We start from the raw sequence: 25,831 nt of genomic DNA, 5'->3' as shown, positions 1-25,831 counted from the left end.
GAAGATGAGCATGGATGTTAGCTCAGGGCCAGTCTTTCTCAGCAAAAAAGAGGAAGATTGGCAGTAGTTAGCTCAGGGCTAATTTTCCTAAAAAAAAAAAAAGTGACTTTGCAGATGCAACCAAGTTAAGGATCCTGAGATGGGGAGATGCTCCTGGATCATCTGGGTGGGCTCTAAATGCAGTAATGAGCTTCTTTGTGAGAGGCAGAGCGAGATCTCACCAAAGAGAAAAAGCAGTATTACCAGAGGCAGAGATCGGAGTGACACAGCCACAAGCCAAGGCAGGCCGGCAGCCACCAGTAGCTCCAGACCTGAGGACGACGTTCTCCCCCAGGGCCTCGGGAGCGAGCACTGCTCTGCTGACACCTTCATTTCAGTCCAGCGTAAGAGTTTCGGACTTCTGGCCCCCATAACCGGGAGAAAATGAACTCGTTTTCTTTAAGCCATCAAGTACGTGGTAATTTGTTATACTGGCCACATCAACCCCAAACATCAGATTGCCAGTAATGGACCAACGCCCATCTCCTGATTTGGGTATTGTATAGTTATGTAAGATGTGATCACTGGGGGTACAAGGGTGAAAGGTATGCGGGACTATACTATTTCTTCAAATTCACAAGAGCAAAAAGTAAAAAGTACTCTTTTACAAAAGGGAAAAGAAAGTGAAAACCAAAACCAAAACCAAAACCCACCCCTAACAGCAATGCAGCAGAGCAGAAAGCTAACGGAATACCTATGATTAATTTCTCCAGGTTTCTGACCCACTCACCTCCAACCCAAATGAAAATGGTCTTCTGTGGTGCTCACTCTAAAACCTGCAGCAGCGAGAAGGGGCCCCGGCCTTGCTCGGGCTTTGTAGGTCTGGAAGCGGGCTGTCCCGTCTACTGAGGATTCTTGTTAGGCATAACCATCACCTCACAGAACCTTTACAAAAAGCTTGTGAGGAAGGAATCACTGATGAAGGGACGCAAGAGTCAAGAAGTTAGAACTAGGCTGGGCTCACACAGTAGAACTGGAGCTCAAAGCCAGGTTCTGAGGCCAGGACATTTAAAGTAGTAATCAATTTGTGTAAGGTCCCCCTTTTTTTTTTTTTGAGGAAGAGTAGCCCTGAGCTAACTGCTGCCAATCCTCCTCTTTTTGCTGAGGAAGACTGGCCCTCAGCTAACATCCACGCCCATCTTCCTCTACTTTATATGTGGGACGCCTACCACAGCATGGCTTGCCAAGCAGTGCCATGTCCACACCTGGGATCTGAACCAGCGAACCCCAGGCTGCCAAGTGGAACGTGCGAACTTAACCGTTGCGCCACCAGGCCAGCCCCACAGAAGGTCCTTGAAGGCCAGGGTTGGAAGGACTGAACTGAGAACAGGAGAGGCTGGTTTCAAATGTCGTGCAGAGGAGATTATGTATACTTATTTTTTATAAGTTGAATACACTAAATGAGCACTTGTAGCAAAAACCATAAAATGGTTCTATCATTCTCCCCTCCTTCATTTCTTCTTGGTTATCTATATACTGCAAGTCAGTTCATTTCATTCTTAGGTAATTAACTGAGAACACACTACATTAGGGAAGACACTAGATGTCTCCATTGGATGGGTTTATGCCACAAAACGCAAAAATTATTAACTATAATGACAAATACTTTAGAAAATGCAAGACAGAAAAACAAACAATAAGCAAATGAAGCATAGTCAAAGGAAAAAGGTTTAATATAAAGATTCTAGATTCACATCATGATAAATGATAAAATTAAATATTCTTCTCTTGATGAGAATTCAACTCTTGCTTTTTCTTCTATTTATCCAGCCACCTTTTTCCTGCGCTTTCCCATTACTGTCCATGGTTACACTCGTGGACTCCCTCCCTCACCCCAGTAGTTTACAAAGTTTACTCCTATACAAGCTAGGATGGTTACCATGCAATTTTTTGATACCCCTTAAATTTACCAACACCCAGGTACTATCTTAACTCTCCCTTCCCTCTTAGCCCCAAGCACACGGTTAGCTGTCCATCCTTCTGGGGAGAAATGCAGCATTTTATTTCCCAATTTTCCTTGTGGATTTTTGGTGTGGAAGGAAAATATATACGGTGCACGTGTTTATTATAGTCACCCTGGATTGCTAGATTATATCCTCCAGCAATTCTTTCAAAGAGGGTGTGCAAAAAGCAAACTTTCTGAATTCTTTGACATCAAAAAATGCCTTTGCTTTACCCTCAAAATCAAATGCCAGTATGGCTGGGTATAGGATTCTTGGGTTGAAGCCTTTTGACTGCAGAACCCTTATGATATTCCTCCATTTACTCCTAGCGTCCAGCGTGTCTAATGATAAGTCTGCTGTCAGTCTGATCCGTTTTCCTCTGTAGGTTACCTCTTTTTTCTCTCTGGCAGCCATCATGACTTTCTCTCTATCACCGAAATTCCAAAATCTCACCAAGACGTGTCTAGGAGTGAGTCTCTGCTTATCAATCTTACTGGGTACTCGGTAAGCACAGGCAATCTCAAGACGTGACTCTTTCTTTAGCTCTGGAAAGTTTTCTTGGATCATTTCCTTAATTATATCCTCTGCTCTATTCCCCTGATTATGTTTTTCTGGAATTCCTATCAAACGGATGTTGCAGCTTCTCGATCTATCCTCCATGTATCTTAATCTGTCTTTCTTTATTACCCACTTGGCCATTTCCATCGTATCCTTAGAGAACTCTTCTATTCGATCTTCCAGATTATTCATTCTCTCTTCAAGTACGTCTATTCTGCTTCTCAGAGCATCTACTGAGTTTATTTCCAAGACTTCTGGATGGCAATTTTTAATATTTCCAATCTCTTCTCGTATCTCTCTGAAGACAGTAATTACACTTGTTCTAAAATTTTCTTCTGTTCCTTGTATTAAGTCTGTTTCTTTAGATGTTAGCTCTTCTGTTTGCAGAGTACAGTGTCTCTCTTTCTCAGTTTTCCTTAAAAGTTTGGTAATTCCTGATGGAGTACTCAAATTTGTACACGCATGTTTTTTCTGCTTATCAGAACTTATCTCTACTGATTTGGAGGGAGAGGCCAAACATAAGCTTGGACAGAGTGTCCCAGTTCCTTGATTTCTGGGCATAGCTGTTTCCTCTTTGTTCTGGGTTTTTTGTACCATCTGATGTTTTGTCAACTTTTCCTTCTCAGAGTCCGAAGCCAAATAACTAAAGGCAGTTTCCTTAAGTGTGTGTGAGGCCCCTTTTTTCTCAATCTGGGAGGCAGTCTTTACCTTTTCTGCTTCGGACTCCTTTCCTTCCTCCCATGTTAAGAACATGTCCATTTCCCACTCTGAGCCTTCTTTCTCCTCTGGCTCAGAATCTCCTACCTCTTTAATTAAAGGAAGCTTCAAGTCATCACTGGCTATTTCTTCAACTCTAAGCTTTGGATTTACCACAGTATGATGCTGAAAGTTTGAGTCCTGTTCCTCACATAATACTGAGGCCCCTTCTCCCTCCTCCCCCAGCTCTGAGGCCTCTTCTCCCTCCTCCTCCAGCTCTGAGGCCCCTTCTCGCTCCTCCTCCAGCTCTGAGGCCCCTTCTCGCTCCTCCTCCCCCAGCTCTGAGGCCCCTTCTCCCTCCTCCTCCAGCTCTGAGGCCCCTTCTCCCTCCTCCCCCAGCTCTGAGGCCCCTTCTCCCTCCTCCCCCAGCTCTGAGGCCCCTTCTCCCTCCTCCCCCAGCTCTGAAGCCCCTTCTCCCTCCTCCCCCAGCTCTGAGGCCCCTTCTCCCTCCTCCTCCAGCTCTGAGGCCCCTTCTCCCGCCTCCTCCAGCTCTGAGGCCCCTTCTCCCTCCTCCCCCAGCTCTGAGGCCCCTTCTCCCTCCTCCCCCAGCTCTGAGGCCCCTTCTCCCTCCTCCCCCAGCTCTGAGGCCCCTTCTCCCTCCTCCCCCAGCTCTGAGGCCCCTTCTCCCTCCTCCCCCAGCTCTGAGGCCCCTTCTCCCTCCTCCTCTAGCTCTGAGGCCCCTTCAGCCTCCTCCCCCAGCTCTGAGGCCCCTTCACTCTCCTCCTCCAGGTCTGAGGCCCCTTCACTCTCCTCCCCCAGCTCTGAGGCCCCTTCACTCTCCTCCTCCAGGTCTGAGGCCCCTTCACTCTCCTCCTCCAGGTTTGAGGCCCCTTCAGCCTCCTCCTCCAGCTCTGAGGCCCTGTCTCCCTCCTTTTCCAGCTCTAAGGCTCCTTCCTCGTGGAGGGTCTCTTTTTCCTTCCACTCTGAAGACTGTTGCTCCCGAGTCTCTAAGTTCTCCACCTCCTCTGGCTCAGCGACCTTCACCTCTTTAATAAATAGAAAGGTCAAGCCATCACTGGTTGTTCCCCCAGCTCCATACTGTGAGTCTATTAGAGTTTCATCCTGAAAGTTTAAAAAAAAAAAAAAAGTTATTTCTTTAAATCATGTCTTTTAAAGGAATTAAAGCTTTCCCTCTTAAATTTACTATCACTGCCATTTTGACAATTAGTATATACGTAGAAAATTGTTTAAATATTAATTGTTTTTGAAGGCCTGGGTCCCTAAACAGGCCAAGTTTCCCCTATGGTTACCCTGTCACACCTGCAATTTCTTGTGTAGTACCTGCAACAAGTTTCCATGAGGTCATAACGTCTACTGTGTTCCTTCTGTTTCCCCAACACTCTGTTCTGTGCACGACTGCCTGTCGATAATGACTTGGACTAGTGAATATCTGCTTATACACATGACCCTATGGTAAACAGACCCACTATCTAACTTTAAGATTACAAAAAAAAAAGCCCTAAAACTCACATTTACCTTTCTCCTAAATAAGACAAAAGCAAATTTAATATCTTGCAAAGGTCCCACTTGCAGTTCAAACTCTAGCCATATTATTCAAAAGGAAACACGTTTTGTTTAAGAGAACAGGCTCAATTCAAGACTGTGTTGGTCAGATCCAGCTGCCACGTTTGCTCCTGGACCCCCGTTTTCTCTCTCAAACGAGTCTGATGACAGCATTACCTCAGATTGTTGAGTGTTAAATTAGGGTGACACGGAGGCCGAGCTTCAGACAATGTCTGCAACACAAATGATGTTTCCTAATATTTCTTGAAACCCTCTGCTGGCCCCTGAGCTTGTCACTGACCGCCCCTCTGTGAGGAAGGACTTTTCTCCATTTAGGGCCGGTTGATTGCTATTTGTCTTTAACCTTCCCAGACCCTCCAGGACTGGGCCCTCATCTGTGTAAATCTCTGGAGAACAGCTAATTTCTGAGATTAAATGCTGATTCTCAAATAAAGAATTTATTGATCCAAGTGTATCTTCTAATTCTAGATTCTCATTTTGCACAGAGGTTACACTGGAAAATGTTGGAAGGGCAGGGGAATTGGTGTTGTTTTTAGAAACTGTCAAACATACCAGCTGAAGAATGTGGACTTCAGAAGACACAAATAAAAGGAAAGATATTCCCTGCTCATGGATTGGAAGAACTGATATTGTTAAAAAGTCCATATTACCCTCAAAGCAGTCCACAGATTCAGTGCAAGCTCTATCAAAATTCCAATGGCATTTTTCACACAAATAGAACAAATGATCCTAAAATTTGTCTAGAACCACAAAAGACCCTGAATAGCCAAAGAAACCTTGAGAAAGAACAACAAAACGGGAGGTATCACGCTTCCCGCTTTCAAACTATATTGCAAAGCTATGGTAATCAAAACAGTATGGTACTGGCATAAAAAACAGACACATATATCAATGGAACAGAATGGAGCCCAGATATAAACCTGCATATAGATGATCAATTAATTTACAACAAAGGAGCCGAGAACATATAATAGGGAAAGGATAGTCTTTTAATAAATGGTGCTGGGAAAACTGGACAGTCACATGCAAAAGGATGAAACTAGACGACTATCTTACACCATACACAAAAATCAACTCAAAAAAAAAAAAAGAAAGAAAGAGAGACAGAGAAAGAGAATCTCTACAGTATATCAAAGGAATTACCTTTTAAGATGGGGATTATGAAAAATACTCAGAAAACAAGATAAAGTGATTCTTAATGAATCAAGTACATGGGAACATACTCCAGTATGTTATAAGAAACAAAAACCTTTTTACATGGAATGGATAAAAGCTAGCTATTAACATTAATCAACAATCTCTCGGCTTTAATAAACTAGTTGTATTTGCATTTCCCTGATTACTAACGAAGAAGATGTAGCAGGAGTGCTTTATTCATTGAAAATTGAACCTAATTATTTCTGCTTGAAATTTTGTTCCTATTCCTATTGCATGAAGGCTTTTAGTTGAATTCATTCAATTCTTTGTTTCTATTTTTCCCTTTAATGATTTAAAAGCCATTTTTCTGGTGTTTACCTTTAAATATTTAACATATAAATTAATTTTTCTATCAGTGTCTAGAATGAATACCTGATTCATACCTCACACTATCTCCCATCAAACAACTCTTAACTCTTTCTCACCTCTCCCAAGCATCCAACACCATCCATTAAAAAAAAGCTTCAAATCATTACTTTTAATGTCATACTTTCACTTTTAAGGAATTATTTCTTAAAAATTCATTTAACCTTCAAATACCTTTACTATCACTTATACTTTATACATAAGCTCTACATATTTGTATGCTTACCATTTTTTCTTGAATCCCGTATTTTCTTCCTTTTTTTATTTTTTCATCTTGTGGGAGTACGTCTTTCAGTAATTCTTTCATAAAGGATTTTTGGCTGGTAAATTTGCTGAGGCTTTGCATGTCTGAAAAGGTCCTTATTTCACCATCACATTTAAATGCTAATTTAACTTGGCACAGAAATTTAGGCTCAAAATCATTTTCCCTCAGGATGTTGAAGACATTACTCCATCGCTTACGGACGTCCAGTGTTGCTGATGAAAAGTCTGCTGCCAGTGTGAGTCCTGCTGCTTCATCTTCTCTGGCGACTTTTAGAATTTTCTCTTTAGTCTTGAAGTTCTGAGGGATTTTTTCCTCTCTCACTTCTTCGACTAGTTCGTCCTCTCGATTCTCTCTGTCCTCTCCTGTAACTTCTATACGGCTGTTGCAGTTTCTACAACGGTCATCAATAATGCATATGGCTTCTTCAAAACTTTCCATGACTTTGTGATTTTGTGATTCATTTGGGGACAATTTCTTACCTTGGTTAGTACTGTACTCTTTAGCTTTGTCTAATTTGCTACTTGGCTTGTTTATTCCTTTTCTTTCAAAGGTCAAATTTTCAACATCCTCAACTATTTTAGAGTTTTCTCTAAGCTTCTCTAACAACCCTGTTTTTTGTGAGGCTAAATCTTTCATTCGTTCCCAGTCTCTTCTGGTACTGGATTTCTTTGGATTTTTCATGTCAGATATTGTACTTTTTACACTTGAAATTTCCTTTAGGTCGTTTTTAAGAGATTCCTTTCTCTCTTCAATCATTAAGTCCAGTTTTTCCATCAAGACTTCACAATTCTTCATAATAGCCGTTGATATGTCTTTGTATTTTAAATCCAATATCTGGGCCATCTCCTGGTCAGTTTCAATCAACTGATTTCTTTCTACACGTGTGATATTTTGCTGTTTCTTTGCACGTCTAGCAATTTTTGATTGTACACTGAACATTGTGGATATATTGTTAAGACTGGATCGCTTTCTTTCCCTGAAGAGTAATTTTTGTTCTTCAGGCCTGCTATACTTCCCAAACTCAAAAACCTTAAAAAAATATATCCTCTGAAATATAAAAAAAAGAAAAACTGTTTACTGAAGAATTCTTTATCTTGAGAAACTCAAATCAAGAATGTAAGCTTGGTTACTAAGTAAACTATGCTATGTGTATGCCATAACAATTTAATATAAAAGGTCACTAAGAAGACCATACATGTACACTAAAACGAAGCAAAAATATCAGAACTCCAAATTCACACATTATCATTAAAACCACATTCAAGTAAAGACTTAAATGTAATCAACCAAACAGTAGACGAATAAAAATGGTGGAGATTGGCTGATTTTTCATACTATTAACTTTGCTATCATGCTCTCTGTATTAAGCATATTAATTACAAGAAAAACAGTATTTTTTTTAAAAGTGTACCATATCAAGTTTTCAAAGTCTATGGTGACATGAATGGAAACTGACACAAAGTGGAGAAACAGAAGTCCTTTTTATGATTGCAGATAGTTAACATTAAGACTTTTTCTCAAAACCAGCTGTCAAGTCAACTCAGAATATTATTTTCCAGAGCGCGAATGTTAAGCCATATCCTGAGGGGAGCAGCACTGAACTCCATGCCTCCTCCACCTCACACGGGCCCCACCTCTGCTTAAGGAGCCTCACTGAGTTGCCCGTTTTTGCTTTTCTTCATTCCACTATACTGCATAACTGCCTGACCTTGCATGATGGGAAGTGAGAGACCACCCTCTTTCCTTCCTCACTCAGTTGACGGGATGAGGAGTGGGAAAGTGTGACACGCACTCTGGACAACAGCTGGGAAGCCTGTGCCTGAATCTTTCCCTTGGCAGAGCCTGTCAGGATGCACATTCTACCAGTTGAGTTTCCTGCTGATGTCCTAACAGTGCTACCACCGGCTGACTCATCACCATTCTCAAGACCCAAACTGCTTCAGCTTGCAGGTACAAAAAGAAAAATTACACCCCTGTTAAAGAGATTCAGTGACACAAGGGAAGGAGACTAGGGTAAATAATCGAAGCCAGCAGCCATTATGGAAGCAGATAACAGAAGAGAAACAGGAAATGGAGCTCACGAGCACTGACCGTAGCTTTGAGGAACAGAACCAGAAAAGCTCCCAGGCAGCAAATGGAAGGAGGATAAGAAACACATAATATAGGGGCCGGCCTGGTGTCACAGTGGTTACGTTTGCATGCTCCACTTTGGTGGCCTGGGGTTTGCAGGTTCAGATCCTGGGCACAGACCTATACACCGCTCACAAAGCCATGCTGTGGAGGCCTCCCACATACAAAAAATAGAGCAAGATTGACATAGATATTAGCCCAGCAACAATCTTCCTCAAGCAAAAAGAAAAAAATACATATAACCTGGTAATAGAAAACCTCCCTGGACTCCACTCATTTGATTGAAAAACATCACCAGATCTGGTGCAAGGTTAATAAAAGATGCATATACATCTCAGATATCCTGGCCAATCTTGTGAAGGCACAAACCTTACAAATTCCCAGATATTCACATTTATTGAGCAGACTATCTGCTAGTTACTGTGCCAGATGCCAACAGAAAAAAAACTCTGAGCAAAAACAGACATGGGACCTGCCCTCAAGAGGGCTAACATCTAGGGAGAAACAAACACCCAACTGCAACTGCGCCAACTTACAAGGTGAGGGTGAAGTCACAAGTGCCTACACTAGGGGTTATCTGATGTATTCAGGGGGATCCAGAAAGGCTTCCCTGGGGAAGTGGCTCAAACTGGATCTGAGAAATGAGCAGCAGTTACAGCAAAGAACGGAAAGAAGTACATTCCATGCAGAAGAAACACTGTGTGCAAGGCTGGAGCCAGCCCTGCTGAGGGTAAGACACAGAGCAAGGCAGGAAAGGGAGGGCTTTGGTAATCTTGCTTCCCGACTGGATGAATGGTGATGCTTGCTATAGGCCAAAACAGAAAAGACCAAGAAAGAACCAGGTTTTAAAGGAAGAGCACAAATTTTGTTTCACATAGTGAGTCTGAGGTGCTCTTGAGATAATTAGAGAATGGGATAAATGAGTTTAGAACCCGAGCTAGTTTCTGTTCTGCAGATAGACATCTGTGAATCATCTGCTCACAGGTGGTCAATTCCATAGTTAACAAACATTCCAGAAAGAAAAATCAAATCAGCATGAGGCTCATTAAATGAGAAGACAAGCCAGAGAGCGGGAGAAAATATTTGCAAAAGACACATCTGATAAAGGACTGTTATTCGAAATATACAAAGAACTCTTAAAACTTACTAATAAGAAAACAAACAACCTGATTAAAAAAATAGGTAAGGGGGCCGGCCTGGCGGTCCAGCAGTTAAGTTTGCACGTTCCACTTCGGTGGCCCGGGGTTCGCTGGTTTGGATCCCGGTTGCAGACAGGGCACTGCTTGGCAAGCCATGCTGTGGCAGGCGTCTCACATGTAAAGTGGAGGAAGATGGGCATGGATGTCAGCTCAGGGCCAGCCTTCCTCAGCAAAAAGAGGAGGATTGGTGGCAGATGTTAGCTCAGGGCTAATCTTCCTCAAAAAAAATAAATAAATAAAGTTGACCATAGGTAGAGACATTTTAAAATGGAGTTAGAGCTGCCTTTCCAGAAAAACTGCCATGTCTTGAAACTTGGACTGGGCTGAACCTTCGGACAGGGCTCAAACGGCAATTATTTTACTAGTACTGGGGCCCAGGGCAGGCCACTCCAAAATATCCCAGAATAGCATATCAATTATTTTGAATTAAAGCGACATGAGAAGCAAAAAGGGCATCTGAGCCTCCTGTCTCTGTTCCCCTGAAAGCAGGAAATGAACTCCCGTGTGACAGGTGCTCTCCCGGCATCCTCGTCACCAGAGGTGGGGACACAGGGCCAAGACGCTGCACAACAAACCTCGCTAGTTTAATTTACCACCTCAAGCCTAAACTTTGCTTAAACCCCTCACTATTTACATACCCAAGCCTAAGTTTCTTGGTCCTGTCAATTCTTCACAAATTACTGTTTCTCTATGTCAAAGATCTACAGGTACTGCCTGCTTTCTTCACTCCCTTGAGCTTCATTTCTCTATGATCTCCAACACGTTTGTATTAACCTGGGTTTTCCTCCTGTTAGTCTGGTCTTTTGTCAATTTTATGATTAGTCCACCCACAGGAACACGGGAAGGGTAGAAAGGGGATCTTCCTCTGCCCAGATGCCAGCTGTTGTTTGAGAAGTCAGCAGGCGCAAAAACATGCTGATCACCAAGACTGAGGACTTTCTGCCTTTTTTTCCCCCCAAAGATTTTATTTTTCCTTTTTCTCCCCAAAGCCCCCCAGTACATAGTTGTATATTTTTAGTTGTGGGTCCTTCCAGTTGTGGCACGTGGGACGCTGCCTCAGCATCACCTAATGAGTGGTGCCATGTCCACGCCCAGGATTTGAACGGTGAAACCCTGGGCCACCAAAGTAGAGCGCATGAACTTAACCACTTGGCCACGGGGCCAGCCCCAGGACTTTCTGAAGATAGAATCAATAGTCAGTCAATGTTTAGCTTTCTGGCTCCAACTTCAATTAAAATTCTGACAAATGAAAATGGCAAGCAATAGGATATATTGGAGAATATGAGGAAGCCATTTGGTATAAACCTAATTTGGCCTGACCTTGTCTTTCCAAAAGGGCCTGACCGTGGCTGTTGAGCATGCACTGTTTGTCTGCTTTAGATATTCCCTATGGCAAGAACAAAGGCCCTTGAGATAAAGGTGCAACTTCCCTCCCCCTCCCAATGTTGGCATTCCCCTTAAGAATTAAACACCTTTCCTTAGGCTAGAAACTGATTGCTGCGCTCACCTGTGACCACCCAGCTAAAGACAATAGGCTTGCCTCCTGCTACGCCCACCAAGATAGCAGACCCACTACAGTAAAGGGAAAAACATGTTGCGGAAAGTGCACAGAGTACAATCCCATTGTTGTGAATACACACGAAACCACAGGAAGGAGAATGGACAGGAAACGTGGACGACATGCTCCTCAACTCTATTGGTCAGGGGAATGCAAACCAAAACAGACTCCAGCGTTTGAAAAAGCGGATTACAGCCAGTGCTGGACAGATGTGTGTCCTCTCCGCCTTGAAAGGAGAACTGGGAATTGTTAGAACCTTTGGGGTAATTAAAATGTGAAAAATATGCCATTAAAAAAAAAACGTATCTTAAACTTAGTATTTCCCTTTATTCTCCTCCCCCTGCACTCAGAAAAAGCCCAAGTACCTGCACGTGGCGGAGAGACCCCCCCACCACCCCCGGCCCCCGCCCCCGCCCCCAACAAACTCTGGTGGCCACAGAGAAGGCAGTGGGGAGTATTAACTGGTCTTTCTCTAGCTCAAAGGAAGTCCACGATACCACCAGCAAATTCAGAAAAGAAGCACACACCAAGGGCAGGCTGCCTGTTTGGAAAAGTTTATCCACCACATAGGAGATGCAAGTAGACAATAAACAAATGAAAAGATGGCATCACAAACCAAGGACATGCAAATCAAGACAAGCCTTTTTTTGTCCAGGAGATAAAGGGGGAATTTATCTACCCTCCACCCCGCAATGCCCTGGGGGTGTGAACTGCTCAACACTTCCAGCCCTCAATAGCTGGTTCCCGTCTCCCACATTCCCCCTCCCATTAGAGTGAGTGTCTTCAAACAGGAACCGGAGCTCACCGCTGCTGGGATTAAGACCCCGGAGCCTTCCTCTGCTAACCCCCTCCGCAGGCGGTCAAGCCTGACCTGAGACTTGCCAAGTTTGCCCCACTCCCCACCTCGATTAGGGATTCTGAACCCAGAGTGGACCAGTTTCAGGGTGTCCAGGGTCTTGGGTGGGAAAGAGACCACGTTTATTTTCATTCATCTCTGACTGGAATTTAGCATTTGATAAAGTTATCAAAACAATAAATCTGAGACACAGAATATGTGAGCTCCTTAACCTATTAACAAGATTGAGTGGCAGGTCTACACTACCTTTTAAATCCTGCCGTGGAGTGTAAAACTCCGTTTCATGACCCCGCAATAACTGTAACGTGACCTGAAAATACCTGTGTTTTCTGGTGCTGAGAAAGTCCTGGATGCTGCTAATACGGTCAGACTAACAAAGGGCGCCTTAGGGAGCCCCACCCTGGATTAGGTGCTGCAGGACACTCCCCATCGAGCCTAAACTCAGCTCCCTCGTTCGCCCTAAAGAGCCGCACCTGGTTCGCGCACGCGCACGCTCGCCCTGCACGGCCCGAGCCCAGCGCTGCGCACCGGGCTGCACGGCCCACCCGCTGGCGGTCCCTGAAGGCGAGGGGCTGGCTCTCCGCGGGGCGGGACTCGGGCCCCGGGAGGGCGGCGTCTCCCCGCCTGCAGTTCAAGCACAGTAGAGAATCCAAACTTAGGGTTTAATGCGTAGAAAAGGACCCCATCTTATACACGGGAAAAAAGGCACTTTAGCTCTGTGTTTGCTAAATCTATGTGATCACAGAAGTGAGGATGGACAGACACGCGAGGTGATGGACTGCAGACAGGGCCGCGGGAAGGGAAGGCCCCGGGGCCATTTTCTCCGACATTTTGACAGTAAACGCGTGTTCCTGTCGTCTGAGACGCAATCAGCTTTCCTAACAATGAGTGAAATGCAGCAAAAAGTCCCTACTTCCCGGTTTGTTTCCCGCTCAGATAGAGAAACTCCGAGGGAAAGGGCTGCAGACGAAGTTCAAGGCGGCACGGGAGGAAACGGGGGGCCCCGCCCCAAGGCGCCCACCGACCCGCAGCCCCCGGCCTCAGCGGACCCCCGGCCCTGCCTCCAGCCCCCCGGGCACCGCTCTGGGAAGGCCCGAGCTTCGGGGGAGGTGCGGCAGGAACACGCGGGGCCCGGCCCAAGCGGCCTGGATCCTGGAACCGCCTCCCCCGACCCCCGGGCCAGCCTCACCTGGGGGAGGGTCCTGCCGGGCTGCAGACGCCAGCGGGAGGAAGGAGGCCGCGCCGACTCCGCACCTCCCGGGGCTCCTCCCTCCTCTTGAGGACTCCACGGCGCCAATCGCCTGTCGAGCGCACTCCCACCCCTCACCCCGGAGCGATCGATCGCGGGCCTCCCCTTGCGGCGGCCACCTGAGCAGGGCGTGCCGCCCACCGCCCACCCCAGGGGCCTGACTCTCAATAAGGACAGCCTCCTTACCCAGCCCGTAGCCCGGGGGCTCATCCCTGATTCCCCACTTTGCTTCAGTCCTCGCAGCTAATCCCGCCCAGACCCTTGAACCTGTCCTCTCCTCTCCCTCTCCGTGGCTCCAACCCAGTCTGAGCCCCCTCAGCTCCCGCTGGTCTCCTGGCCTCCCCTCTGGCCCCTGTGCCATCCTGCGCCCCTCTAATGCCTTTCAGTGGCTTCCCATTTCAGGGATAGTAAAGTTCCACCTCCTCATCCCGTCCTGACTCCCCTCTGACATTGTCTTGGTCATAACAGAAACCCTCTCCTTTCCGCTCCTCAGAAAACACTGACATTCCCACCTCAGGGCCTTTGCACCAGCTGTTTCCTCCAGAGTTACTTTCCCTTCATGGCTGACTTCTTCTCAGGTTGCAGGTCACATGTTAACTCCTCTAAGATGCCTCCCAACCACTCTTTCCTTTCTAAAGGAGACACACACACACACACACACGCCATCCCATTACTCTCATCACATCACCCTCTTTATTTGGTGTCATAATCTGAAGATTAGCATGATCTGTTGTCAGAATCTGAAGGTATCCATTTAATTCAACTCTGTTTCCTTATTGTGTCTCTCTCCCACTTCCCCACTAGAATAGAGAATATAACCCCATACGGGCAGGAATCTTTCTTTCTTGCTCACCAACGTATCTCCTGCACCTGGACTTCTGGCGAGGACAGGCTAGGCCCTCGTGCTGACTGAAGGAAGGAGTGAGTAGGAAAACTCCTCTTGCCAATCAGACTCGGGCGGAGCTCACTGTACCCCTAAATGCTTCCCGGACCTTCTCCAGTTAGGAAGGTGGGCCAGGAGCTCAGGGGCTGTGCTGAGATGGAGATGCTGGCGTTCCGGGCTGCCGGGCTCCCCCCGCGGGCGCACGAGGCTCTGATGGAGGCCGACTTGCTCAAGGTTGTACCGCTAACAAGCAGAGAGGCCTCGATCTCGGGGGTGGGGGCGTCCAGTCCGTGTATGTGGAATACGCCAAGAGTATTTAGTCTTTTAAAAAAATCCCTTCTACCTCCCCGGCATTATTAATAAAATCACTTAAATGAAAAAAATTAAAATCAAATGGCAGCAACAAGTGGCAGAGAAAAAAGTATCAACCTTGCATATGAGTTACACTTTAGGGGAAATGCATCAGTCCTTACGAACAGGATATTCTTGTCCTCACTGACTTCTCGGAATGTCGGCGCTTCGGTCGGGTTTGGAAGACGAAGCATGCCGCGCAGGACAGTCCCTCTGAGAAGGCTGCCGCAGCTCTGCTGTAATATGGCCCCGCTCACGGCGTCTTCCACAAACCTTAATCACTTAAAGGGACTTAAACGACGTATCATTTATATTAATCGAATGCGGTGGGTGTGGAGCCTGTTAGAATCCTGACTCAACACACAAGCACCAGGAGACAGAAAGGTGAAAAGATTTGAGCCTCGGGCCCTGGGTTTAGTGGGCCAATCAAGGCCTATTTGTTGTGAGAACTGGAGTTGGCTGGTGGCCACTCGACAGCAGGTCTTCCAACGGGTGGCTCTGGGGTCCGCGGAGACCTTCCAGAGGGCGAGTGGGCATGCCCAGCTGGGTATTATTTATAGTAATGTATTTTATTCCATCCTTCAGTAACTAATATTTGAGAACATTTACAATATTAATGGAACTTTAAGAGAAGTTTGATTTACATTTTCTTTTTTATCTTAATACATCTCAATAAGAGAGACAGTCAAAATAATTACGGTCAAGATTATAACACCAAAAACTTACAAATGCTTAGTATGTCAACAGTTTTGGTTGGAAAGTTCCTTGGGTTCGAGAAAGCATATTGGTTCAGTCCACTGACAGGCACCTCTCAGCGCAGCAAGGGCGTCTCCTTGGTGTTTCTTCTGTGACTATGAATGGAGCTGGGGGCAGAGGTCCCCATCTTGTGAATTCCAGAAAAGCACACAGAGCCAGGTGCCAGAGTTACAAGGAGGTAAACAGCTGATTCAGCTGCTCGATATTGTCGAGGCCAATATGTTAAGCCTAAGAAGTTTAGCAAAGACTCAGGAAGAGAAGGCCACACAGGATATGGTATTGATGAGGATTTTTGAGGATTTTAGGCTGGTTAATTTTAAAACTACAGGTGAGAAGCAGGCTCCGAGGAGTGGAATCTGCTTGCCCTTTGTTGGGAAACATTTACATTTGTAAGGGAAACCTCTATCTGTGAAGATGCCTCCTCTCTGTGCCAGGAAGAAGGGGGATGGCTTTATCTCTAGGAACTCTTAATCAATGCCAGAGGCAAGAACTTAAGTTGTTTACTGTCTGGCAACCTCATGTAACTGACACCCCAACATCCTCCTTTGTCTTTAGCTGAAAATATTTAAGTGGTGGCTTCTGCCATTTACTCAGTCCGGTTTGATTCTTAGCTAAAAGTTATAGGACCACCCAATAACCAGACCCTACCGGCACTGGTACCATTTTAACAACTCTTTTTACATATTCTTTCCTTTGTCTTGTAAAGACATAACTCACAAACCTATGCCTTAAATTTAGCCCTACCCTCCACTCATTTTGGCAGCAGCAGCTCTGACTGCCTGTGGGTCCTGTCCCCATGCTATTCCACACTATTCTCTGAATAAAAGAGCACTACTGCCAGATCTTGAGAGTCCAAGAAATCTTTCTTTCGACTCCTCGGCTCACCGACCCCACATCAGTATGAAGACAAAGCGGAAGGTTAAGAAAAGAAGAAAGGCATGAATCACTCTTTCCGGCAATGGTGACAGTGACTTTTCCACCGTTTTCCCTGTAGCTTTGGAAAGTCTGCTCGCTGAGTTGTCTTTGCAAACACCCACCAGGGGCTGCGGGAGGGCAGAGGGAAAGGCCCTGGTCCCACAGTCCCTCACCCATGGTCAGCAGTGTGTGAATAGTTTGTTTTTGTTTTTGCTGAGGAAGGTCTGCCCTGAGCTGACATCTGTGCCAGTCTTCCTCTATTTTGTATGTGCATCACCGCCTCAGCGTGGCCACCAACGAGTGACGTAGGTCCAAGCCCGGGAACCGAGCCCAGGCCACCGGAGTGGAATGCACTGAACTTAACCACTAGGCCACGGGGCCAGCCCCTGAATAGTTTTAATGGACTCGGTGTCCAGGGTCTCAGCTTCCAGACGTATCTGTTCTAAAACCAATCTGCCTGAGAAAGTGCCTGAGGGATGAGGGTTCTACTTGCTCACCTGCCCTGCCTCTCCCTCAATCTTTCTGCTCCCACTTTACAAAATGATTGCTGGACTCACTATGTGGGCCCTTCCCCCCGGGTAGAAAAATCTGGTTGAGAGTGCCTGCTTCTGAGTAGGAATCTCTAACATGCCCAGCCTGGAGGCTTCCATGAAAAATACTGAAAAGAGAGATACTTCATCTTATCCAGACAACAAGCCTCTCCATCCACCCACCCACCCATCCATCCATCTATCCATCTATCCATCTACCACCCACCCATTCATCCCTCTATCCATCCATCCATCCATCCATCCACCCATCCACCCATCCACCACCCACCCATCCATCCATCTATCCATCTACCACCCACCCATTCATCCCTCTATCCATCCATCCACCCATCCACCACCCACCCATCCATCCATCTATCCATCTACCACCCACCCATTCATCCCTCTATCCATCCCTCTATCCATCCATCCACCCATCCACCCATCCACCACCCACCCATTCATCCATCTATCCATCTACCACCCACCCATTCATCCCTCTATCCATCCCTCTATCCATCCATCCATCCATCCACCCATCCACCACCCACACATCCATCCATCTATCCACCCACCCATCCATCCATCTATCCATCCACCACCCACCCATCCATCTATCCATCCCTTCATCTACCTCCCACACTCCCCTCTCTTCCTCCCTCCCCCTCTCCCTCCCTGTCGCTTTTGGATTGAGAACCAGAAGTGAGAGAGATGTCCCCAGGATATATTTTAACACCATTATTTGAACTGAAATATGAAGTCCAACTTTTCCTGACAGAAAGTATGATTTGTCTGATAGGACTGGCTTTGCCACCTAGGTTATACAGAGATCACTTTCCATGAACTAAATCTGTTTTCGACAAAAAAAAAAAAAATACATTTAAGGTGTGTTCACAATGTAAAAAACACTAGAAAATATATCCTTTGAAACTACTTAAACGTATGATTTAAAAATTTTAGGTGTCAACATTCTGCAAGGAATGTGAGCAAAAGTTTTGGAAAACCACTGTCCCTCTGGCCCTTGCGTGGTCCCGAATGATCCTTGGGAACAGCCTTGCAGTGGGCTCCTTGCCCGATACCAGTTCACCTTTGCGTCTGCCCAGCTTCTCAGAACTGTCTGGCCTGTCAGAATAGAAGGTTTCGCCTGGTTCCAGTTTGACTGTCAACTTGACACCCTAAGTCGAAAGGGAGAGGCGTCCCTGGACTGGAGGCAGGAGAATGGTGAAGAGCCAGCCTGGAGCCCCGGCAGAGACGCGCTCTTACGCTGGTCCTGCCTCACCCCAGTTCTCCCCTCTGTGCTGGCTTCACAGCTCCTCCATCAAACGTTTACTGGGCACGCACTGTGTGGCAGGCTCTGCTCCTTCGAAGTCCTGCCTAGATGATGCCTCCTCTAAGAAGCAGCCCTGTTTGACTCTCCAGCCTGAATTAGGGACTCTTCTGAGCTCCAGCATCCTCGGACTTCTGCTATTAAGGTGCTCATCACTTTGCACAGTCATTGCTTCCTTGGAATGCAGTAACGCCCACTCATAAGAGAGCGGGCTCCAGATTCAGGCTGTTGGGTGTAAACCAGCACTTTACCAGCTGTGTGACCTTGAATAAATAAGCTAACTTCTCTGTGCTTCCATTTTTTAAATCTATAAAGTAGGCAAAGTAGTACCTACTTCATGGTGTTGGGAGAACTTGAGATAATTAAGTGAAAGTGCCTTTCACAGTACTTAGAATTCAGTAATCCATGCACATTGCATCATCTGTTAAAGACAGGAAGGATAGGAGCAAAGATTACCTCCCACAATTTGATACATATTCTTTCTGATTTTTTTTCTATGCACACCTGTACTTACATAAAATACGAACCTCTTACATCAGTGAACTTTCCTTCTTAGAGGATTTTGACGAGATTTGAGTTAAATAGAAAAACACCTGGGGAAGAATTGTGCCTCATTCAGGCTTTCCAGCAATGAAGATGCACTCTCATCAGGAAGTCACTCCACCTCTCTGTGCTGCTTCCTGTAGAATAAGAAATATGTGGTCCCCACCTCAGACTGTTGATCAAATGCAGGAGAACTCACAAAAGTGCTCAGGAGAGTGCCGAGGGCACAGGGCCTCCCACAGACGTTTGCTGTTAATATTGTTAATATCAGCGTTTGTTTAAACTTTCTGCAGGTTTTTTAAATCACAGTCTTACACATTTTGCGGGTTGGTATTATTCCTGGGTAATAATTATTTTCATTGCATTGTGAATGATATTTTCCCCTAGTCTATTGCTCATATGTGGCTGCCTAGCGTCTCCCTAGAAAGACGGAGCTTGTAAAAGGATGAACTTGAACATGACCTGTTAATTAACAGATACAGGTGAGCAGAGGATTCGGTGAATGGCAGAGAGGGCTGTGGGCCAACTTGCAGGGGAGGGTTGGGGAGGGTGCTGGGGAGCCATAGGGGGGCTGAGCCTCGCAGGACAGGCATTTGGCACCTCGTGGGTGCCATGTGGCCACACCTGCCTGACCCTTCCCCAGGGGAGGCGTCGCGGCAGTGGGCTCTGCCTGCACTCACGCTGAGCCTGAGGCCAGGGCACGAAGTAGAAGCAAGGGAAGAGACGGCCGTGCAGTCACCAGGGAGGGAGCCCGCTGCCTCCACCTCCACCTGGGACTAGAGACCCCGCTTCCTTTCCCTGCGACGGAGACCCCCTGTCCTCACAGCTGGCCCTGGCGGCAGCCAGACCACAAGGGGCTGGTTAGAGCTTTCCTCCCGGGCGTGGTGCTGCTTCAGCCCAGAGGAATATTCTCATCTGTTCGTCTTTCTCTGGAGAGGAGCGGCTTCTGTGGAGACAGGACGCCTCATCCCACCTGATATTAAAGATTCTAGTTTCTCCTTTCCCATCTCAGTTTCGAGGTGGGGATGCGTTCCTGGGTTTCTGTAATGAGATTGAGCAATTTCTTTAGAACAAGATTTCCTCCTAAGGGCACAGCAATCAGGTAAATGGAAAACCCGCGCCATCTTCTGGCCACGAGTATGAGTAGCTTTCTTAAGACCCACTGTTCCTTAAGACTCAATGCGGGTTTTTCTCTTCTTTCTTTGCTAAATCTGAGGCTCTGCCAACTTCAGCGCACGGGCAGTGAAGACTCACCTGTGAGCCAGGATAAAATGCAGGTTCTGAGTCCTATCCGTGCACCTGCCCGCACCGGGATTCAGATGTAAACTGTCTCTGAGAAACAGTAACAATGACAGGATGAAGGCCAAAACGGAAAACGAATAATGGGGGTTTTTTTTTTCTGCTTTATCTCCCCAAGCACCCCCTGTACACAGTTATATATCTTAGTTGCATGTCCTTCTAGTTGTGGGATGAATAATGGGTTTTTAAAAATCGTTTTATGATTAAAAAACACTTTCTCATTAAAATATAAAAGTTTGGGGAGTACAGAAATATTAAAGATGAAAATTAAAATCACATATAATCCCAGAGAAAAGCCCCATTTTATAATCTTGTTTTTATGTGTTTTTAGTTTTGTGTCCCTAGTACAAAAATTTCTTGGAAAATATGGTTTGTAGTAGCTGCACCATTTTCCACTGGGCGGCGCTGTGCCGCGTGGCATTTAAATGTACCCACGTGGGTTCCGGGAGCACCTTCAGCCTGTTTCCACCGTCATACATAGTAGTGTGGTACTGGTATGACGATCCGCTTACATTAATATTTGTGTACAACTTTCATTATTTCCTCAGGATATAATGGGAATGACTATGGTACAGAGCAATTCTTGGTAACATTGCCATGTCACTGTTTCTTGTTTTAATACATTTAATTTTTAATATGTTAGCCAGAACTTCCAAAACGTGGAATTGCATAGATGAAAGGAGTCCATCCCTCTGCAGACATAACACTCTCTCATCAGAATAATAAAGACCATCCTTGCGAACGTTTCAAGGAATTGTGCAGCTCAAGACATAGGGCCCTCTCCAGGGGTACTCTCCTCCTTCTGCTTTGTTTTCTCCTCCTTTTCCCCATGCTAAAAAAAAACACAAAGAAACTTGGATTTTGATGATTAGTTATTCATTATTAGCCTAATTTTACTGAAGAGGTTGGAATAATAGGAGAGTGTGGTGAGAAAAAGAAATGATACACATTTTTCATAACCCAACATTATGCAATACACCAAGTTCAGCCCAACGTGACTGAGTACCGGCTTGGCCAGGGAACACCTTTGACCCCGAGGGCAGGAAACAAGCAGTGATCCGACCCATGACCCAGAGAGTGACTCATGTAGGAATATAATTCCAAAAAGAAGCGATGATGCACTAAAATGACCTACCGGAGCAACAGCTACTTTGACTCTGTGCCCAGCGCTGGTGTTGTTACATTGTATCAGTTCCTGTACTCATCCCATGTTACATTATCCTGTGAAGGTGTTATTCACATTATCAACCCCGGTTTTACAGATGAGGATGCTAAGGCACAGAGTAACCTGCCCAGAGTCCCAAGATCCAGCATTGAACCCAGGTGTTCCTGCTCCAGAGTCTGTGCACATAACCACAAAACAATAATGTCTCTCTGTAACACCCAGGAGGGAAGGATTATAACTCTGGAGGATCAAGAAGGATTTAAGAAAATTAATACTTTCAACTAATGTCAATTGAGCATCTACCATCTGGCAAGCAATGTGCAAGGGGCTGGATACTCAGTGGTGAAAAGTCAAGGTGACTGCCTTTGTTATGTCTGCAATCTATTGGGCGAGCCATACAGGATACAAATAAACACACAAATGAATACATAATTGCGTGCTGTAAAAGTGTAATGAAGGCAAAGAACCCAGTACTAATATAAAAATAATAATTACAGGATGAGGAGGGGGTATGAGATTATGGTGGCATCATGAGTGGCCTGTCTGAGGAAGTGATATTCAAGTCTGGAGTTGAAGGATGAGGAGGAGTTAGCTGGGTCCTGGGGGCAGGAGCTTGGGGCGTAAGGAACTGAAAGAGAGGTCACAACGGCAAGGGAGATGTTGGTAAGAACAGATCGTTCTGGGCCACGTTAAAGAAACCGAATTTACTCCAAGGTCCGTGAAGGCTTTGAAGCAGAGGTGGAGAGGACAGTACAAAGTGCTATTAACATGCCACGACGGTCATTCGATTCCATGGAGTATGACTTGAGGGTTGAGAGATTGAAAACGGAGAGAGCAGTCAGAAGCAGTTCCAGGCACGAAATCACGGTGGTCTGGACCAGACTCCTGGCTCATCCTCTCTCCCATCTCTAAAAATAATCACACTCACCTGACAGTAGTAAGCAGTGTGACCTGTTGTCTTCAGAAGGGGACGAGTGAGCTCCCAGAACAGGCTCCTTGCACCTGCCCATTGGTCTTTCCTTCCTCTTGTAGGCTCTTATGCTGTGACTGGGGAATATGAACTCTGAGAGGTCAGGGATCTTAGCTGGCTGGGTCACCCATGTGTCCCCTTTTCTGAGGGAGCTATTATGTTTTCAGTCTTACTCCCCAGTGAACTCCCAACCAGCCCTCCCCATTCACAATTGGTAAGTCTGTCACCTCATCTACCCCTATTTTATTTGCAAACCAGTTTCAAAGGGGAGTGTAGGACTAATTTGAACACTGGTGCAGCTATCTGAGATGTTCCAGCCCCAGGTGATGGAGGGAAGCACAGGGTGTTGTGGGAGCTGCCTGCAGAGGCTGCAGAGCAGTAAGAGTTAGCCAGGCGGCCAGGTGAAGGGGTGATGGCAGTGGTATGGCTTGGGGTCCAGGGAGAACAGCAGCATTTTCAAAGTGAGAATCAAGAATGGTGAGTTCAGCAAACTACCGAGAGTCAAGTGTGACTGGAATGCAAGATGTGAAAAGAGCAGTGGAAAGAGACGTGACTGGGTGGACAGGCAGGGTCCAAGCCAGGAAGGACCCTCTAGGCCCCCTGACAGAGCCCATCATCTCCCTCCATCACAGCATTGTCTCTGTTATAATATCGTCTCTCTCTATCACAGCACCATCTCCTCTATTGCAATCAGTTTCCTTATCTGCCTCTCCTTTCCACTAACCAAGTCAAGAGCAGGGAATGCGTCTTATTCACTTCTGTATCTCCTGAACCTAACGTGGTCAGCTCTTAACAAGAGTTACATGAGTAACTGAAACAGTATTGTCGTACCTCATATATGTTTAAATCAATTTTAACGACTGCCAAATCTTCTAGCACTTTCCAAGTGCATCCTACCGTAGCACTTTTCTTTAAAATGCACAGTAAAATGATAAGTTCCAGCAACAAGGCTCCTCCAGAGTGCAGGTCCTGGAAGGGGGCCGGATAAGGGGAGGGGGCACCTAAGGACTGAAATCCATGCCCAAGCCTGACACCCTCACGTCTCTAAGTTATTGCTCAGTGTCAAGGGCCAGGCAAAAGGATCCAATTTGCTTAACGGAAAAGCCGGCCATAGTCGGGACCAACCGGCGACTGCTGTGAGGGTGCTGTCCACCCTCCAGCAGGTGACCACGTGGCCGGGCGGGCGCCCACACTCCGCGCTCTGGCCGGCGAGGGTCCTGCAGGCTTCGCCCGCCGCCCTCCCGAGGCCTCAGTCCCGCCGAGGACCCCACGTGACCTCCCGCGGGGCCCCCGTCCCCGTCCCCCTCCCCGGGGGACCCGCGCGTCTCTCTCGGGCGCCCCCGCGCCGCCGTCTGCGTTCTCGTGGCCAAGGCCCCGGGTGGTCGGCGAGCCGCGGGTTGGGGCGCGGGGCGGAGCGGGATCCGCGTCCATCCTGGGCGGTGAGGACGCCTGCTGTCCTCAGCAGCGCGCGGTCACCTCCTCGCGGGGCCCTGGGAACCGGCGGTCGGGGGGGTCTGGGGGCCTGACAGCATCTCCGCCGGACAGAGGGCTCCGGCCTGGCCCCTTGTCCCACCCAGCGGCCACACGTGGCGGCTCGCGAAGCCCCCCGAGCCGTCGGAGGGCGCCGGGGTCACGGCCCCAGCCCGCCCATCGCATCCTACCTGCCGCCGAGGACGCCTCCGCCCGGAGCCCGCCGGGTGCTCACCTACCCCAGCTGCTTCCCCTTGTGTGGACACGGGGACAACTGTGAACACTACCCCCAAGTGTCGTTGTGAACACTCCTTGGGTTTCCCCCAAGATTTTATTATGCACAATTGCCATACAATTTAAGAAATTGTACCCGGCACGGGGCTTGGCCCGATCTTTCGAGTCAGTAAACGTCTGAACGTTCAGTGTGTGCCAGGCGCTGTGCCAGGTGCTGGGGTGCGAGAAGAGACGCCGTTTCCGCCCTTCAGGCGCTCAGGACTTGGCTGGAAAAGGGACCGGCTGACGCGAACTCTCCCACCGTCTAGTTGGAGTGAAAGGGGAGCCTAGGGTGACCCCAAGCAGAGGACAGCAACGTACGCTGCGTGGGGTCTTTGGGGCCAGGGAAGGCTTCCCGGAGGAAGTGACATTTCAGAGGAGACTTTAGTCTGTAAATACTGTAATACCCATAGCGTGATGCGCACGTGAGCTGGCTTCACGCTACACCCCAGGGTGGAGAGTCAACACTGGAGGTGTCCCCTGGTCAGGAACCTATGTCCAAAATGATAATTAGCAACTGAAGGATCATATACTCCTGGGATGGCTTCAAACATCAGCACCCAAAGCAACACTAAAGGTGCATTAATTACCTTAGGGAACTTTTTAAATTAGTGAAATAAAATTGTTCAAGATCTGCGGTTGGGAGAAAGGTGGGCCAGTACCTGTACGGCAGGTGAGGGACCTGCTTGCTCAAACAGGGCCTAAGCGTCTGAAGACCAACACCTTCAGGAGCTTTGCCTGCTGAACTCCAGTGTTGCGCTCCCCCTTCCTTCTCCACCCCTCCCTCTTCAGGAGGAGTTTGTTATCTGATGGGATGAAAGTCTGCAAAAGTTCTTGCAACTGCCTGGGAGCGAAACTTTTCAAGCCGGGTGTTTGTGGGAGGACCTGAAACAATTGTTCTTAACTCCGGCTGCACATTAGAATCTCCTGGGGAGCTTAAAAAATAAATTCTTGGCTCCCGCTCTCCCTGTCCCCAGTTCCCATTTAATTGGTCTCAGGTGTAGCCTGGACACCGGCCATGTGAAATATCCCCAGGTGACTTTAACGGACAGCCAGGGTTAAGAACCGCTGGCCTAAAAAGGTGGGCAGCTCCGGGAGCTTTCTGCACAGGTGGGGCTGTGTCGTGCCTGCCGGATAATAAATGTTTATACAGGTGCTGGCTCGGTCAGCCCTGCGCTCAGCATAACATACCTCAGTAGCAAGGCAGTGGGGGAGCAGGCTGCACTCCTGTCTGCCTCTAGCCACTGGAGGCAGAGGCCGCCGGCATTCTCCAAAAGGAACATGGCAATTGCATATGACCACAGACGGAAGGACAAGGAGGAGGGTGCGCTGGTCTAGTGGTTCCCTAATGTTAGTGTGCGTCAGAATCAGCTGGAGAGCCTGGTCAAACACAGATTTCCAGGCCAGCCCAGACACTCTGGTTCAGTTGGTGGAGGGCAGAGCAGACGTTTGCATTTCTCCCCCGTGACTCTGCTGATGCCTGACTGGTTGTACCTGGGCAGCGTCGCCCTCCATGTGCGCAGAGGCCCAAGGCGAGAGAGCTGGGCTCGTCCTGGGCAGCATTTGGTGACACTAGTGTAACCCTACTGCTGGAGTTGTCGGTGGGAGCTAACTCACGAAGTGCCTGCCTCAGAGGCGTGCTGAGATCGAGCTTCACCTGAGCGCAATGAGAAGCCACCTCTACAAGGGGAGGTATGCAAGTCCCCAGG

General features: G+C 47.3%; 1 long non-coding RNA gene across 11 annotated transcripts; it reads right to left on the bottom strand.

Moving 5' to 3' along the window:
* Window positions 1-3,996: 3,996 nt before the first annotated feature.
* On the bottom strand, window positions 3,997-24,927 carry LOC123277764 (uncharacterized). Of its 11 annotated transcripts, XR_011494777.1 has the most exons (7): window positions 24,785-24,927; window positions 24,041-24,387; window positions 23,211-23,348; window positions 22,338-22,456; window positions 21,380-21,465; window positions 18,930-21,076; window positions 17,779-18,823 (listed from the first exon to the last, which is right to left on the bottom strand). It is a non-coding gene; the product is annotated as an uncharacterized lncRNA (long non-coding RNA). The 11 variants fall into 11 exon arrangements; XR_011494780.1 differs by lacking the exon at window positions 17,779-18,823 and adding exons at window positions 3,997-4,358; window positions 6,610-7,695 and having other exon boundaries at window positions 18,930-22,456; XR_011494778.1 differs by having other exon boundaries at window positions 17,779-18,627; window positions 18,737-18,823; window positions 18,930-22,456.
* Window positions 24,928-25,831: the final 904 nt, after the last annotated feature.

The sequence above is a fragment of the Equus asinus genome, chromosome 16 (assembly GCF_041296235.1).
Source record: "Equus asinus isolate D_3611 breed Donkey chromosome 16, EquAss-T2T_v2, whole genome shotgun sequence".
NCBI classification, from domain to species: Eukaryota; Metazoa; Chordata; class Mammalia; order Perissodactyla; family Equidae; genus Equus; species Equus asinus.
This window is presented reverse-complemented; position numbering and strand designations above follow the sequence as displayed.